At 41.6% G+C, this 11,808-nt stretch overlaps 1 long non-coding RNA gene across 2 annotated transcripts; it reads right to left on the bottom strand.

Moving 5' to 3' along the window:
- Window positions 1-1,969: 1,969 nt before the first annotated feature.
- Window positions 1,970-9,813, bottom strand: LOC125935028 (uncharacterized). 2 transcript variants are annotated; one of them, XR_007461605.1, is made up of 4 exons: window positions 9,580-9,813; window positions 8,363-8,498; window positions 6,025-6,118; window positions 1,970-2,535 (listed from the first exon to the last, which is right to left on the bottom strand). It is a non-coding gene; the product is annotated as an uncharacterized LOC125935028 (long non-coding RNA). The 2 variants fall into 2 exon arrangements; XR_007461606.1 differs by lacking the exon at window positions 1,970-2,535 and adding an exon at window positions 4,826-5,329.
- Window positions 9,814-11,808: the final 1,995 nt, after the last annotated feature.

Raw genomic sequence — 11,808 nt, 5'->3', positions numbered from 1 at the left:
TGGCTTTAGAAGTCACATAACGTCTCTTTAGCCATGCTCTATTGTTGAAGCAGGTCTAGGCCTGCCTAGTTTTAAGAGACTGGGAATAGATCTCATCCCTGAATGGGAGGTGTGTCAAAGAGGTCGAATCTCCATGGCCCCAAACTTGGGCCCTAATGTGGAACGTGTTTACCTCATTCTCTCTGAATGGACCCCTTGAGTAGCCATAGTTATGAAGAATGATAAAAAGTCAGGGTGTACAGAGTCCTCATTTCCTGAGGACAAGGGTTCATGGCAGTTTTATGTAAACCAGTATTTCTCCCCAGTTTCATAAATACATTATAGAACATCTCCTTCTAATTTTGGCCCAGTCTTGTGATAATTGAAATATACAATGGCATTTTGATATAAGCCTTCTGACATTCACATCTCTTTTGTGACCCTAAAATTGAATCATTAGGCATTTGGCTTAAAAAATATTACCAACAAATGAGCACTGAAGAACTACCTGCCCGTTGCCTGAACATCAGAGATGGAATAAGACTCATGAAAGTGGAATGGAGTAAGAGAGAGTGGAATGGCATGAGAATGAAATAAGACCCAGAGACGTTTCTATCACTTTATCAAAGTTTTCGCCTAGTTAGCATGGATGATTAGCTGTGTGCCAGGCACTGTCCTAAGCGTTTTATATATATGATCTTGTTTATTCCTTTCAATAACCCTGTGAGGTGACTGTTATACCCATTTTCCAGATGAGGAAACTGAGGCTTAGAGAAATTAAGTAACTCTCTCAAAGTCGTACAGCTACTAAATGACTCACTCATTCACTCACACAACAAATACTTAGTAAGTGCCTACTATGTGCCAGGCACTCACCTAGGAGCTGAGATGATAGCAGTGAACAAAACAGACAAAAATGCCTGCCCTAGTGAAGCATACATTGAAGCAGAGAGTGGAGAAACAAACAATAACATATAAATAATACATATATATAGCATATCAGGTGATGAGTGCTATGGAGAAAACTAAATAGGGAAAGCAGAATCTGGACTGTAAGGGTGGGGGTAAGTTATTGGTTCATATAGAGTGGTCAGGTGGCTTCACCGCAGAGGGGGCATCCAAGCAAGTACCTGAAGGAGATGAGGGAGGGAGACAGGTGGAAATATGAAAAGAGGGAACAGTGCTGGAGCTCAGGAAAAGAATTTGACCCCAGGTCTGTCTGGCCTAAGCCCATGCTTATAATCCCTGTGCTTACAGGACTTAGTATAACCCTGGGATGGCTCTTAACTCAGTGCTGCTCATATTTGAGCACACAAAGAATCATGGGGAATTCTTGATACAACTGAGATTCCTGGGCCACCTCCAGAGATTTTGAGGCACTAAGTCCCCTGTAGGGTCTAAAAGCTCACATCTGTAACAAGTACTCAGATTAGTGACCACTCTTTGAGAAGCAATGTTAAAGAAACTTAGTTAGCAAAATGGGGCATAAATGGCAGAGAAAGTCCTGTGGGGTTGCAGGAATGCTTATGGATGCTGCCATTTAACATTAATTCCCAGTATTCCCACCCCCACCTTACCAACCCCCCCCCCCCCCCCAAGAGCTGGCTGTTACCTGCTACACATAAACACACACACACACACACGCATACGCACGCATACACACATGCAAACACATGCACACACACATATGCTAGGTCAAATCCCCAACAAATATAACCTCTCAATTATCTCTTTATCTAGTATTAATTGAAAAGCCAAGACCTTAGTCAGAAATTCTGGCCCAACTTATAGCAGCTGTGTATCTTGGGCAAGTCACTTAACCTTTCTGGGCCTGATTCCTTATTTGTAAAATGACCAGATGGGGCTTAATGATTCCAAAGTTCTCCTTTAGCAATAAAATTCTATGTTTTATATGTATGCTAAGTCTGTAGGGTTAGGAATAAAAGAAAAATTCTAGGTATTATGTGAAACTACTAAGACCCACAGATTGTAGTTTTAAATTTGGGAATAAAGATATGCAGAGGTCTTCATTTTTTAATAAAGTTTGGTGAGAGAGGGAGGCATTTGATAAAGAGTGAGTCCTTCCCCTACCTAGCAAAGCATTAACCCCATTCTGTGAGGTAACAAAGTGACATAGGGAAGGAGAGGAAAGAGAATTGGAGAAAGTACACACAGATTATAGATGGTGCATGTCATAATGTTGACAATGATGCTACCCGCCATTTTTCAGCCCCTTGCTGGGAGCCAGCACCCCATGATCTGGGAGTCGAATGAAATAATTTACCTTTACCATATTTCTTTGTCTTTCAGATTCAAGACCCTTCCAGATTCTTCCAGATTTTTCTGTTCTCACTGGTGGTTCACTGTCTGTGGCCTCCAGTCCAGATTTTTAGTTCAAAGGGAAGGTACACAGGCCAGACTTGTCCATAAAATGCAGGTATATGATGAAGATTACATGGCCTGGGAGAGGGAAGGCTGAATCTGACCAAACCAAATCCATTCTGAGGTTTGCCTGAGAGGTCATCACCTTGGCAAAGCTTTCAGCAGGTTCTTAACCTGTAAAATGAGCAGAATTGCTGTGGTTTCTACAACCTCTTGGATGCGGAAGCACCAAGAACTGAGTGTGCAGACACGAGAGCAAGATGCTACTGATGCTGAGCATGCAAAATACACAAGTGCCAGAATAGTATAGTAGTGATGGGAGGCCAGGTACTGAAGACAGTTAGAACCTCGTTCACCTTTTTAATATTACTAATCACCAAGGAAGGGGCACCTGGCTGGCCCAGTGAGTGGAACATGTGACTCTTGATCTCAAGGTTGTGAGTTTGAGCCTCACATTGGGTATAGAGATTACATAAAAATAAAATCTTAACAACAACAACAACAACCAAAGACATTGATTGAGTACCTACACTTTGCCAGTTGCAGTACAAAGTCCTTTGCTTCTAGAACCTCTCTGGATTCCTATGATTACCCTAAGTGGTGGGTCCCGTTATCATTTCTATTTTTTGAATGAGGGCACTGAAGCTCAGAGAAGTAAAATTACTTTCTCCCAAGGTCATAAAGCTATTAGGTGGCTGAGCTGGGATTTGAACCGGGAACTGTGTCACCCCCTAGTTTGGGTGGTTAATACTGTGTGCTATAGCCTGGCCTCCATGCATTCAGCTGTGTATTTCTTGGAACAGTAACATTGGGTGCCTTCATAAATCTATAAACTGATGCTCTAGGAACATTGACATAGCTACACAATTTGGCTTGAATTTAAATCCATCTGTTTGGGCTATTACTTCATTTGATCTCTCTTTTATCTTTGCTTTTTGATTAGGTTTCACTCCCCGAGAATGATATAGTGTACCCTTCTCAAATTCCTCAATGACTGACTCCCTTCCTAGAAGAAAAGGGGTAGGGTTATTACCCAGGAGCCTCTTGACAGTGAAAAGAAGGAAGAGAAAAATATACTCTGAGCTCCAAGACCCTTAAGCTGATTGTTGAGATCATTTCTCAGCCTCAGCTTCAAATGGCCTAGGGAGCCCTGCCTGCCTGCCCACCCTCCCTGAGAAAGGACAATCCGATTGTAAATATTATCTGTGCTTCTAGGAACATTTGAATGGTAATACCCAAGCAATTACTTTCCTTTCAAGATCATTAAACACAAATCAGACTTGTATTTTAATAGGGCTGCCAATGTCGTTAATGGTGGGGAGGGTGGCATGAAGGGTGAGGTTTTTCCTCTAATGGCTGAATGTTTACATTATTACCCTTCCTGAGAAGCTTTGCTGGGGGAGGTTGCTCAGTGCCGCAGAAGCATTTCTTTGCTTTCTTGCATACCGGAATTCTACCCATCTTTTGCCACATGTAGCTTCGGAGCATTTTGGAGGAATGGCCTGTGACCTCCCTTCCACCCTCCCCTGTTACCCACAGTGTCCCCACAAACATGGCAGGGTCCCAGGGAAGGAAGAGGACTCTGGAAAGAGTGAACAGTGACTTTTACACAGGAGGCTCACTCTCTCAACTGGGATCCTAGCTCCCTACTCTCTTCCTCCCATTGAAAGGAACACAGGTACTAAAAATGATGCCAGAGGAGCCAGTCAGAAGGCCTGAGTCCTCTGCTCCCATTCAAGGCAGAGGCACAGGGTGGATGGGAAGTTTGTATGGCGTGTTCTCCTCTTTTCCCTGACTCCCTGGTTTCCTGGTGGCACCTCAGAGACCAGGAAGAGATGAGCTGGTGCTTCGGTAGAAGTTGCCACTGGAGTCTGTGAGGGGGCTCTTGGAAGACAGGAGGTGCTAATGCCAGGGGTGGGGTGGACCATTCCTCACCCGGCGCTGCTGTGCCACTGTGGGTCCCTTTGCTGTGGCCCACACAGCACGTCCTCTGGTCCCTCCCCCAGGACCCTGTGAAGGAGACCCAAGTGGCTCTCTGTGGAGTGAGGTTCAGGTTCAGTCAGAAACCATCCTGTACCCAAACATTCCTCCTATTTGGCAGCTGGAGTCAGTGCTTTGCCAGGGTCTGATGCTTTTCACTGTTGATTGAGAAATTACACGGCAAACAGAAATTTTAAATGTTGGGTGGGCCAGAGGATGCTATTTGGGTTGTGTTTTCCTTTGAACTTGTGCTCTGGTTTTTTCACTTAAAAAAAAAAAACTTTATTGATTAGTAATTGACAAGTCTAATTGTATATATTGAAAGTGTGCAATGTGACCATTTGATATGCATATACATCATAGAAAGACTTATGAGTTCATTGTGAACTGTATTTCTAAAGCATAGAAAAACAGGGTATGTATGCTCAGACCACATCTCTAGAGAACAAAGTAGGGCACAGGCTTTGGAATCAGATTGCCCCTAGTTTTAATTGTTTTAATTGTTACTAACTGTGTGACCTCAGGAGGTTTGTTTGAACTCTCTTGATTTCTTCATCTGTAAAATGGAAGGGAGGGGAGGTACATGCAGAGGTTAATAATACTTATTTCATAGGATTTTTATGAGGATTAGATATGTGTAAGGTTCTTCACATAGGCTGCTTCATGGGAAGGGCTTAATTATTTTTCTATTCTGTAATCAGTGGCCTTTGGCTGCTACAGACACAAACACTAAATATACAGATAAAACCAAGTGGTTTACTTATCTCTAAGGTTAATGTAACTGATGTCACAGTCATTCTGAATATCAGCTTTTGGTGGAAGAGGGGAGACCAAGAAATAAACCCTACTGAGTTCACAGTTCTGTGGAGAATGTGCTGCTCTCCATTTGTCCCAGGTATGTGAGGAAGCAAATTCTCCCTGGTACGTGTTCTTCGCGATGTATATTCATTTCCTTTTTTTTTTTTTTCTTCTGTTTGCAGGTGCCGTCCTGGTGGTTTTATAAAAATTATCATATTTGTACCTACTCAGTACATTATCCTGGGAATGGGGCCCAGAATATGCGTTATGGTCATTGATCAAGAGACAAAATGGCAGCTGAAATGGCTTTCCACTGGGCACAGAGTGACAGGAAGCTTGGTATATGGAGGGAGAGCTATGTTTGCCCAAGGCCCTGAATGAGGTTCATGGTTCCAGAGCCATCTTTTGTGCTCAGATCAATTAATAACAGACATAGCCATGCCCACTGATTTCATCAGTGTGTCTCCTAGCTTCTTCTTCTGGCCTGATCAGTTTACCTTTCTGAGGTTTTATTATTGGACAAGCACAAGTTCAAACTTGGGTCCTTTCAGTGCCTAGTCTACTGGCTTATTCAAGAAGAGATCTCTGGGGATTGGAATCTCAATATTCTGCTCTAGAAGACCTCCATTTGTGCCCCCAGAGACCAGAAGTACCTGAAAAGCATCATTCTGAGGAATGTGCAGCTAAGGTTTTGCCTTGAACTTTTCTCACTAATAAGGTTAATGATGTAATGATAGTCCCAACTATAGCTTTTGGTACTAAGCCCCTGTAGAGATGTAAGTAGATCAGTGGTAAGAACTTTTAGTGCATTCTCATTTTGAGCTCATAGAATGGGTGACTGATACATGCCCAGAGTTCAATTACATGAGGGGCTTGTTGCTGTACCTCTGATCTTTTGCGTGAATTCACTAGTTTTCATGGTCCAAAGTAGATGGGTTTGACATATCCAAGTCAAGGCTGGCTGACTTCCATTGGGGAGCTAGTGGAGAGAGTTATTTTCAAAGTTTAATATCATGTTTTCCTCTATAAAATAATATCTGTTAATTAAGGAAAAATTAAGATTCTTATTTACAAATAAGTAGAAAGAATAAGTACAAATAAGAGAAGAAAATTATCCATAGTCCCACCACTTAAAGATTACCAGTTTTAGCATTTGGAGATACTTTTTTCCATTTTTTTTTTCTACTTGTGGATCTTTTTTTTTTTTTTAACACAGTGTGTTTGTACAATACACAGGATTTTTTCCTATTAACATTATGCTGTAAACACATTATTGAAAGCTCTTAATAAATGTAATTTTAATAACTATATAATATTTTGTGGTAAAACTTATCTGACCTTTTCTATATATTGGGTACTTAAGTTGTTTTTGATTGTCTGTAATTATAAATAATATCATGATAAATATCTATGAGTATAAAACTTTTTTATTACTTAGGATTATTTCCTTAAATCAGAGTCCCAGCATTAAAATTACTGGGTCAGAAGGGATAGACGTTTTATAGCTCTTAATCCATAATGCAAAGTGGAAATTATTTTGCTGGGGAAGAGGGTGGCTGAATGGTTATTCCATATTTCTAAGGCTTTCTTTTTTGTGTATTCATATACCAACCAAGGCACTATAAGATTGAGGCTTGCTAGATGTTAATTTTTCAACATTAAGCACTTGAGGTAGTGTATGAAATATTATTGCTCTTCAAAAGAGTGATATCTGTAAATAATATCAGGACCCTAAATCAAACATGCTTCAACAAAAAAGACCATTTTCTGGCTCATTAATTAAAACTCTAGAGGCAAGATGCATTCAGGCATGGTTGGATCCAGGACCTTGATTTTTGTCTCCCTAACCTTTGGCTTTGTTTTATTCTCTACTGGACTAATTCTTAGGCAAGGTCTCCTCGTTTGCTCATAAGATTATTCTAGAAGCTCCATCTTCACTCTATCTTCCTAGCAGCTCTAGTGGAAAAAGCTTACCTCTTTCCCGGTAGTCTCAGCAAAATTCCAGAATGGAGACTTCTTGGCTCTGATTGGCTTAAAATGACTCATGTGACTGTGGCCTGGGGGTTATTACACTCTCCTTAGCCCAGTCTGGCTTACAGGCTTTTCCCTGCAGCTGGACAAGGACTTACCTAAACCAACACTGACTGAGAGTGGGAGAGACATAGCCCTCCCAGAGAGAATGAGGAGGGTGTTATTTGAAGACGGGGGATGAGTGCCAGCCAACGCAAGAATAGCAAGTGTCCATTAAAAAGCAGTCCTCTTTCAGGGTGCTCCCTAGAACGCTTCCTCTAGAATAAGAACCTCAAACAAGGTATTATGGCCTTGCTAAAGATAGGAGCTGAGCCCTCGTGACCCTCTACAGGAATCACATGATCATTATCATCAGGTAAACAGACCACCATGGAAGCTATCTCTAGGAAACCAAACTCATTTCTTCCCTATTCATTTGGCAAATATTTATTTTAGCACGTACCATGTATCATTTCAGCATTTATTTAGCTGCCAATGTCCTAGGTGCTGGGGACACAATGATTCCCATCCAATCTTGCCTTCTGGTTTAACCTTTTGAATGTTCAAATGAATTGCCTGAGATGTCTCTGATGCACGCTGGCTGTCCATAGGCCACGTATATGTTTATTTACAATTGGAATGGCTCATTGCTGCTCTGGCTGGCTGGGCTATAATTTGCTCAGGCACTTAAGCTTACTATAAAAAAAAAAAACAACACTGCTTCTTCACTAGCCTTAATTTGGCTGTTTTGTTTGTACTGGAGATTGTCTAGATGGAGCGAGCATTCAACTTAAATGCAGCAGAAATGTAAAATAGGGCATGTGAAAGAAAAAGGTAAGAATTGCTAATAAATCCCCTCAAATGAAGAGTGACTTTCAATTTGGCCCTTGAAGGTATTTGCATAACCTAATTTCCTGCTCTGGGATCTTTGCTGTTATCCATTCACATATGGAAAAATAGAGAGTAGTTATTTGTGCTGTTACTTGAATAATAGTCATTTGTAATTTTACTTGAATGTGCCAACAAATTTTAGTCAGAAACGTCTCCCTAGAGCATTATATCCCCAGACTCTGTGACCAACAGAGGTATTGAAATTAGTGAATGTGTGCTCATTCATTCAGCAAACATTGATTGAGCCGTGTACCAGGCACTGTTCTGAGAGCATTCTTGAGCCAAACAAAGATACTGAGGTCAACAAATCAAGACGCAATACCTCTAAATTTGAGGAAGAGTCAGCAAAGCAAAGAAGACAAAGCCTTGTGGATGTGGAAGCAGAAGACCCTTCACTGTCACACCTCCTCCATGACCCCGGCCAAGTGGCTTCCTCTTCCCGCCTTCATCCGGCTGATCTTGTAATTTGAGAGGCAGCGTCAGGAAAGGTAAAGAGGAGGCCACACTCTGAGCCGGTTAGAAGCTGAGGTAATAACCTCTCCGAGGCTTGTGTTCTTTTCTCAGTTCCGCACTGACCAGCTGCGTGAGCTGGGGTGAGTTTCTTATCTCTGATCTCAGTGTTCTCAACTGTAACATGGGGTTTCAAAGAGACCTGTCTCCGAATTGTGTGTGAGAAACGCCTGAGATACTGCATTTAGAGAACCCAGCCTACTGCCTGCTGTGGAATGAGGTCTCATCGAATGTGACCTGCCACTTCTACCGTTACTGCTTGGCTGACATATCTATTTAGTGAGGCTTATAACGTACCAGGTACACTCTCGTGATGGGGATAGAGCCCTGAATAAACAGGAAGGTTCCTGCTGACAAGGAGCTTAAATTCTAGTGTAGAATTATTATTTATTACTCACAATAAATTAGTAAGCAAACGAGCGCATTGATCATATAAGTTCAGATAGTGAAATGTGCTCTGAAGGAGACAAAATGGAAAGACATAACACACAGTGGCTGGAGATAGGGGAGTCTTTATGTATGTAGGGAGACATTTGGGGGAATATGTGAATGCTGGGAAGGCAGCAGTTGTGTCAAAAACCTGAAGGAGGGCTGTGGCTGACATCTAATTGTCACTTATTCCAGCTTCATTTGCAAGAAATAATAATAAACATCCCTTTTGAGAATGCCGATCAGGGGTTTAAGACAGAGAGCTCAGGTTAAACTTCAGTGACCTGTAATACATTCAGAGAGGTATCTGATGCTAATACTTCTCTCTTCTCTCTGTGTCTTCTCTCCCTCCCTCCCTGCCTCCCTTTCCTTCCCTCCCTGTCTCTCTCCCTCTCCCTCTCTGCCTCTCTCTCCCCCCTCCCTCCTCCCTTCCTCCTCCTACTCTCTTCCTCCCTCCTCCTCCTCCCTCCCTGAGCCCTCCCTCCTCTTCTCTCCTGCCCTTCTCCTGCCATTCCCTGCTCCCTCTTGACTTTGAGCCTTTAGGTTTTTGGTTCCCTCTGTCTGGAATTCCTTCTTTCTTACTGGAGGTCCCATCTTTACCTGCTGGCTAATTTTTTACTCTTCCTTCAAGATTCAGAGCAGTTTGCGATTACTGTGTGAAGCTGTCCTGTTTCTGCTTTCCCCATCCTGTATCCTTTTCATCTCCCACCATTGAGTTCAGAACCTCTTCTGTCTGCCCACATTATTCTACGGGATGATAGCTATTAATTTACATGTCCTTCTCCCTCAGTAGAACAGGAGCTCCTAAAGAACAAGTTCTGTGTGCTATTTATATCTGTGTCCAGGCAACTTCGTCCAGCACTGTCCAACAGAACTTTCCGTGATGATGAAAACATTCCATGTCTTCACTGTCCAACACAGTAGCCACAGAGGATTTTGAGCACTTGAAATGTGGCCAGTGCTAGTGAGAAAGTGAATTTTTAATTTAACTTAATTTTAACGAAGTTGAGATAGCCACATGTGGCTGATGGCCACCATATTATTGGACCGTGTAGATTACCACTTCATGTAGCACACATCTGATGTCAAACAAATGACTCTTGCAGGAGCATACAGTTGCCGAACTCTCTGTTTTTTATATGATAGTAAGTTCTTGAAAGATCTATTAGTGCATTTTGTTTTTAATGACTTTGATCCCTTAAATCCAGTAATAATTTCCTCTCATTTCATTCACTAGGTCAAAATAGTCACTTATTAATTCATTATCCTGTTGTGGCTAAGCATATAAGCTCTGGGCTCAAACAGAACCCGAGTCTGATCTAGATTCACCACTTACCAGTATTACTAGTCATGTACCCACAGCCAAGTTATTTAACCTCTCTGGAACTCAGTTTCCTTATTTGCTAAATGATAATATTAATAACAGCCAGATCAAGGTTATTTGTGCTGATTAAATGAGACAATGCATGGAGATTATTGAGCTCATTGCTTGGCACATAGTTAGCATTCAAAACATTGAGCAACTGTTATGTATTCTTTCATTCGTGCAAATCACATTTATTGAGCACCTACTATGTTCCAGATGCGATGCTAAGGGATTGGAGGTAAAACCCTTTCAAGACAACGAGAACAAAAATAGGAATATAAGCAAAATTGTGGATTCAAAAGGACATGTTATAATATGAGCATCAACACCTTATGTTTTAACCAAAAAAAAAGTCTTACTGAAGTATTTTCTTTTCAAAGGGATAAATTTTATCCCAAATTATTTTTTTAAACCTACAGGCCCAGAATTTGCACCCACACCATTAAGCCCTTGATCTGTGTTTGTTAATTCATGCTTAGTCTGGGTCAACATTCTTTTTCATCATCAGGTAATGAATTTGTGTGTGGCATTAAGCTTTTATATCGTGAAATCCAGCTCAAAAAGGAAGATTTTTCTGCTCCTCAGAGGACTGTGTTTTCTGACTTTGATGTATCATTTATGCATCTCATCCATTATTGATGTGTTACAGCTTTTACACGAGGCACCAATCTTTTGAAATAAAAATAAAACTACATCGTCCTGATCTCTTTCTTGTCCATACTGTTTTTAGAGTACAAAAGATTCTTGTGTTCTGCAGAATTCACTTTGAAGCCCCTTTTCTTTGAACGCAAATGGCAGGAGGGGCCCCAAACAACCCGGTCTTTCCTATTTCATGGAAGAGCTGCGTGCACGTGTCTAATTTTAAATTCTGAAGTGCAAATGTCATGTAATGAAAGTATCAGCAGTTACTTAAATGTGGTTAAATATGGAAACTCAGCATAAAGTCGATGTTTATTTGCAGACGGTGACAGTGATAAGGGCAGGAGCCTTCCTGATAAGTGGCTTTCAGCCACTGTTAATCGGCTGATGGATGGATTGGTGCGAGGCTGGTCACAAGGAAGCTCTCATCCTCTGTAATGGAACTCGCTCATCCGTCTAGTGGAGGGAGGAAGGGAGGGAGAGAGAGGGTAAGAGGGAGAGTGAGCGAGCGAGAGAGAGAGACAGAGAGAGGCCATGTGCACAGTTGATTCCATTATTCTGCCCAAAGCAACATCTACTGCTAGTGAGAGGAGGCAAATATCAGGAAACTTTGACCCAAATCAGAATAGAAACTTTAAGATTCACAGAATGTCACAACTGGAAGAGATCCTGGCAGTCATCTAATCCAACCCCTGGATTTTTAGATGAGGAAATTTCCATGCAAGAAATTGCACCAGGATTTATTAATCAATGCACATGTATTTACTTTCTGCTTAAAACCTACAGCTGGTTGCATAGTGCCCTTAAGGCAATTCTTTAGTAAG

The sequence above is a fragment of the Panthera uncia genome, chromosome D1 (assembly GCF_023721935.1).
Source record: "Panthera uncia isolate 11264 chromosome D1, Puncia_PCG_1.0, whole genome shotgun sequence".
NCBI lineage: Eukaryota > Metazoa > Chordata > Mammalia > Carnivora > Felidae > Panthera > Panthera uncia.
The sequence above is the reverse complement of the archived record's forward strand: the minus strand, read 5'-3'. Positions and strand labels throughout refer to the sequence as shown.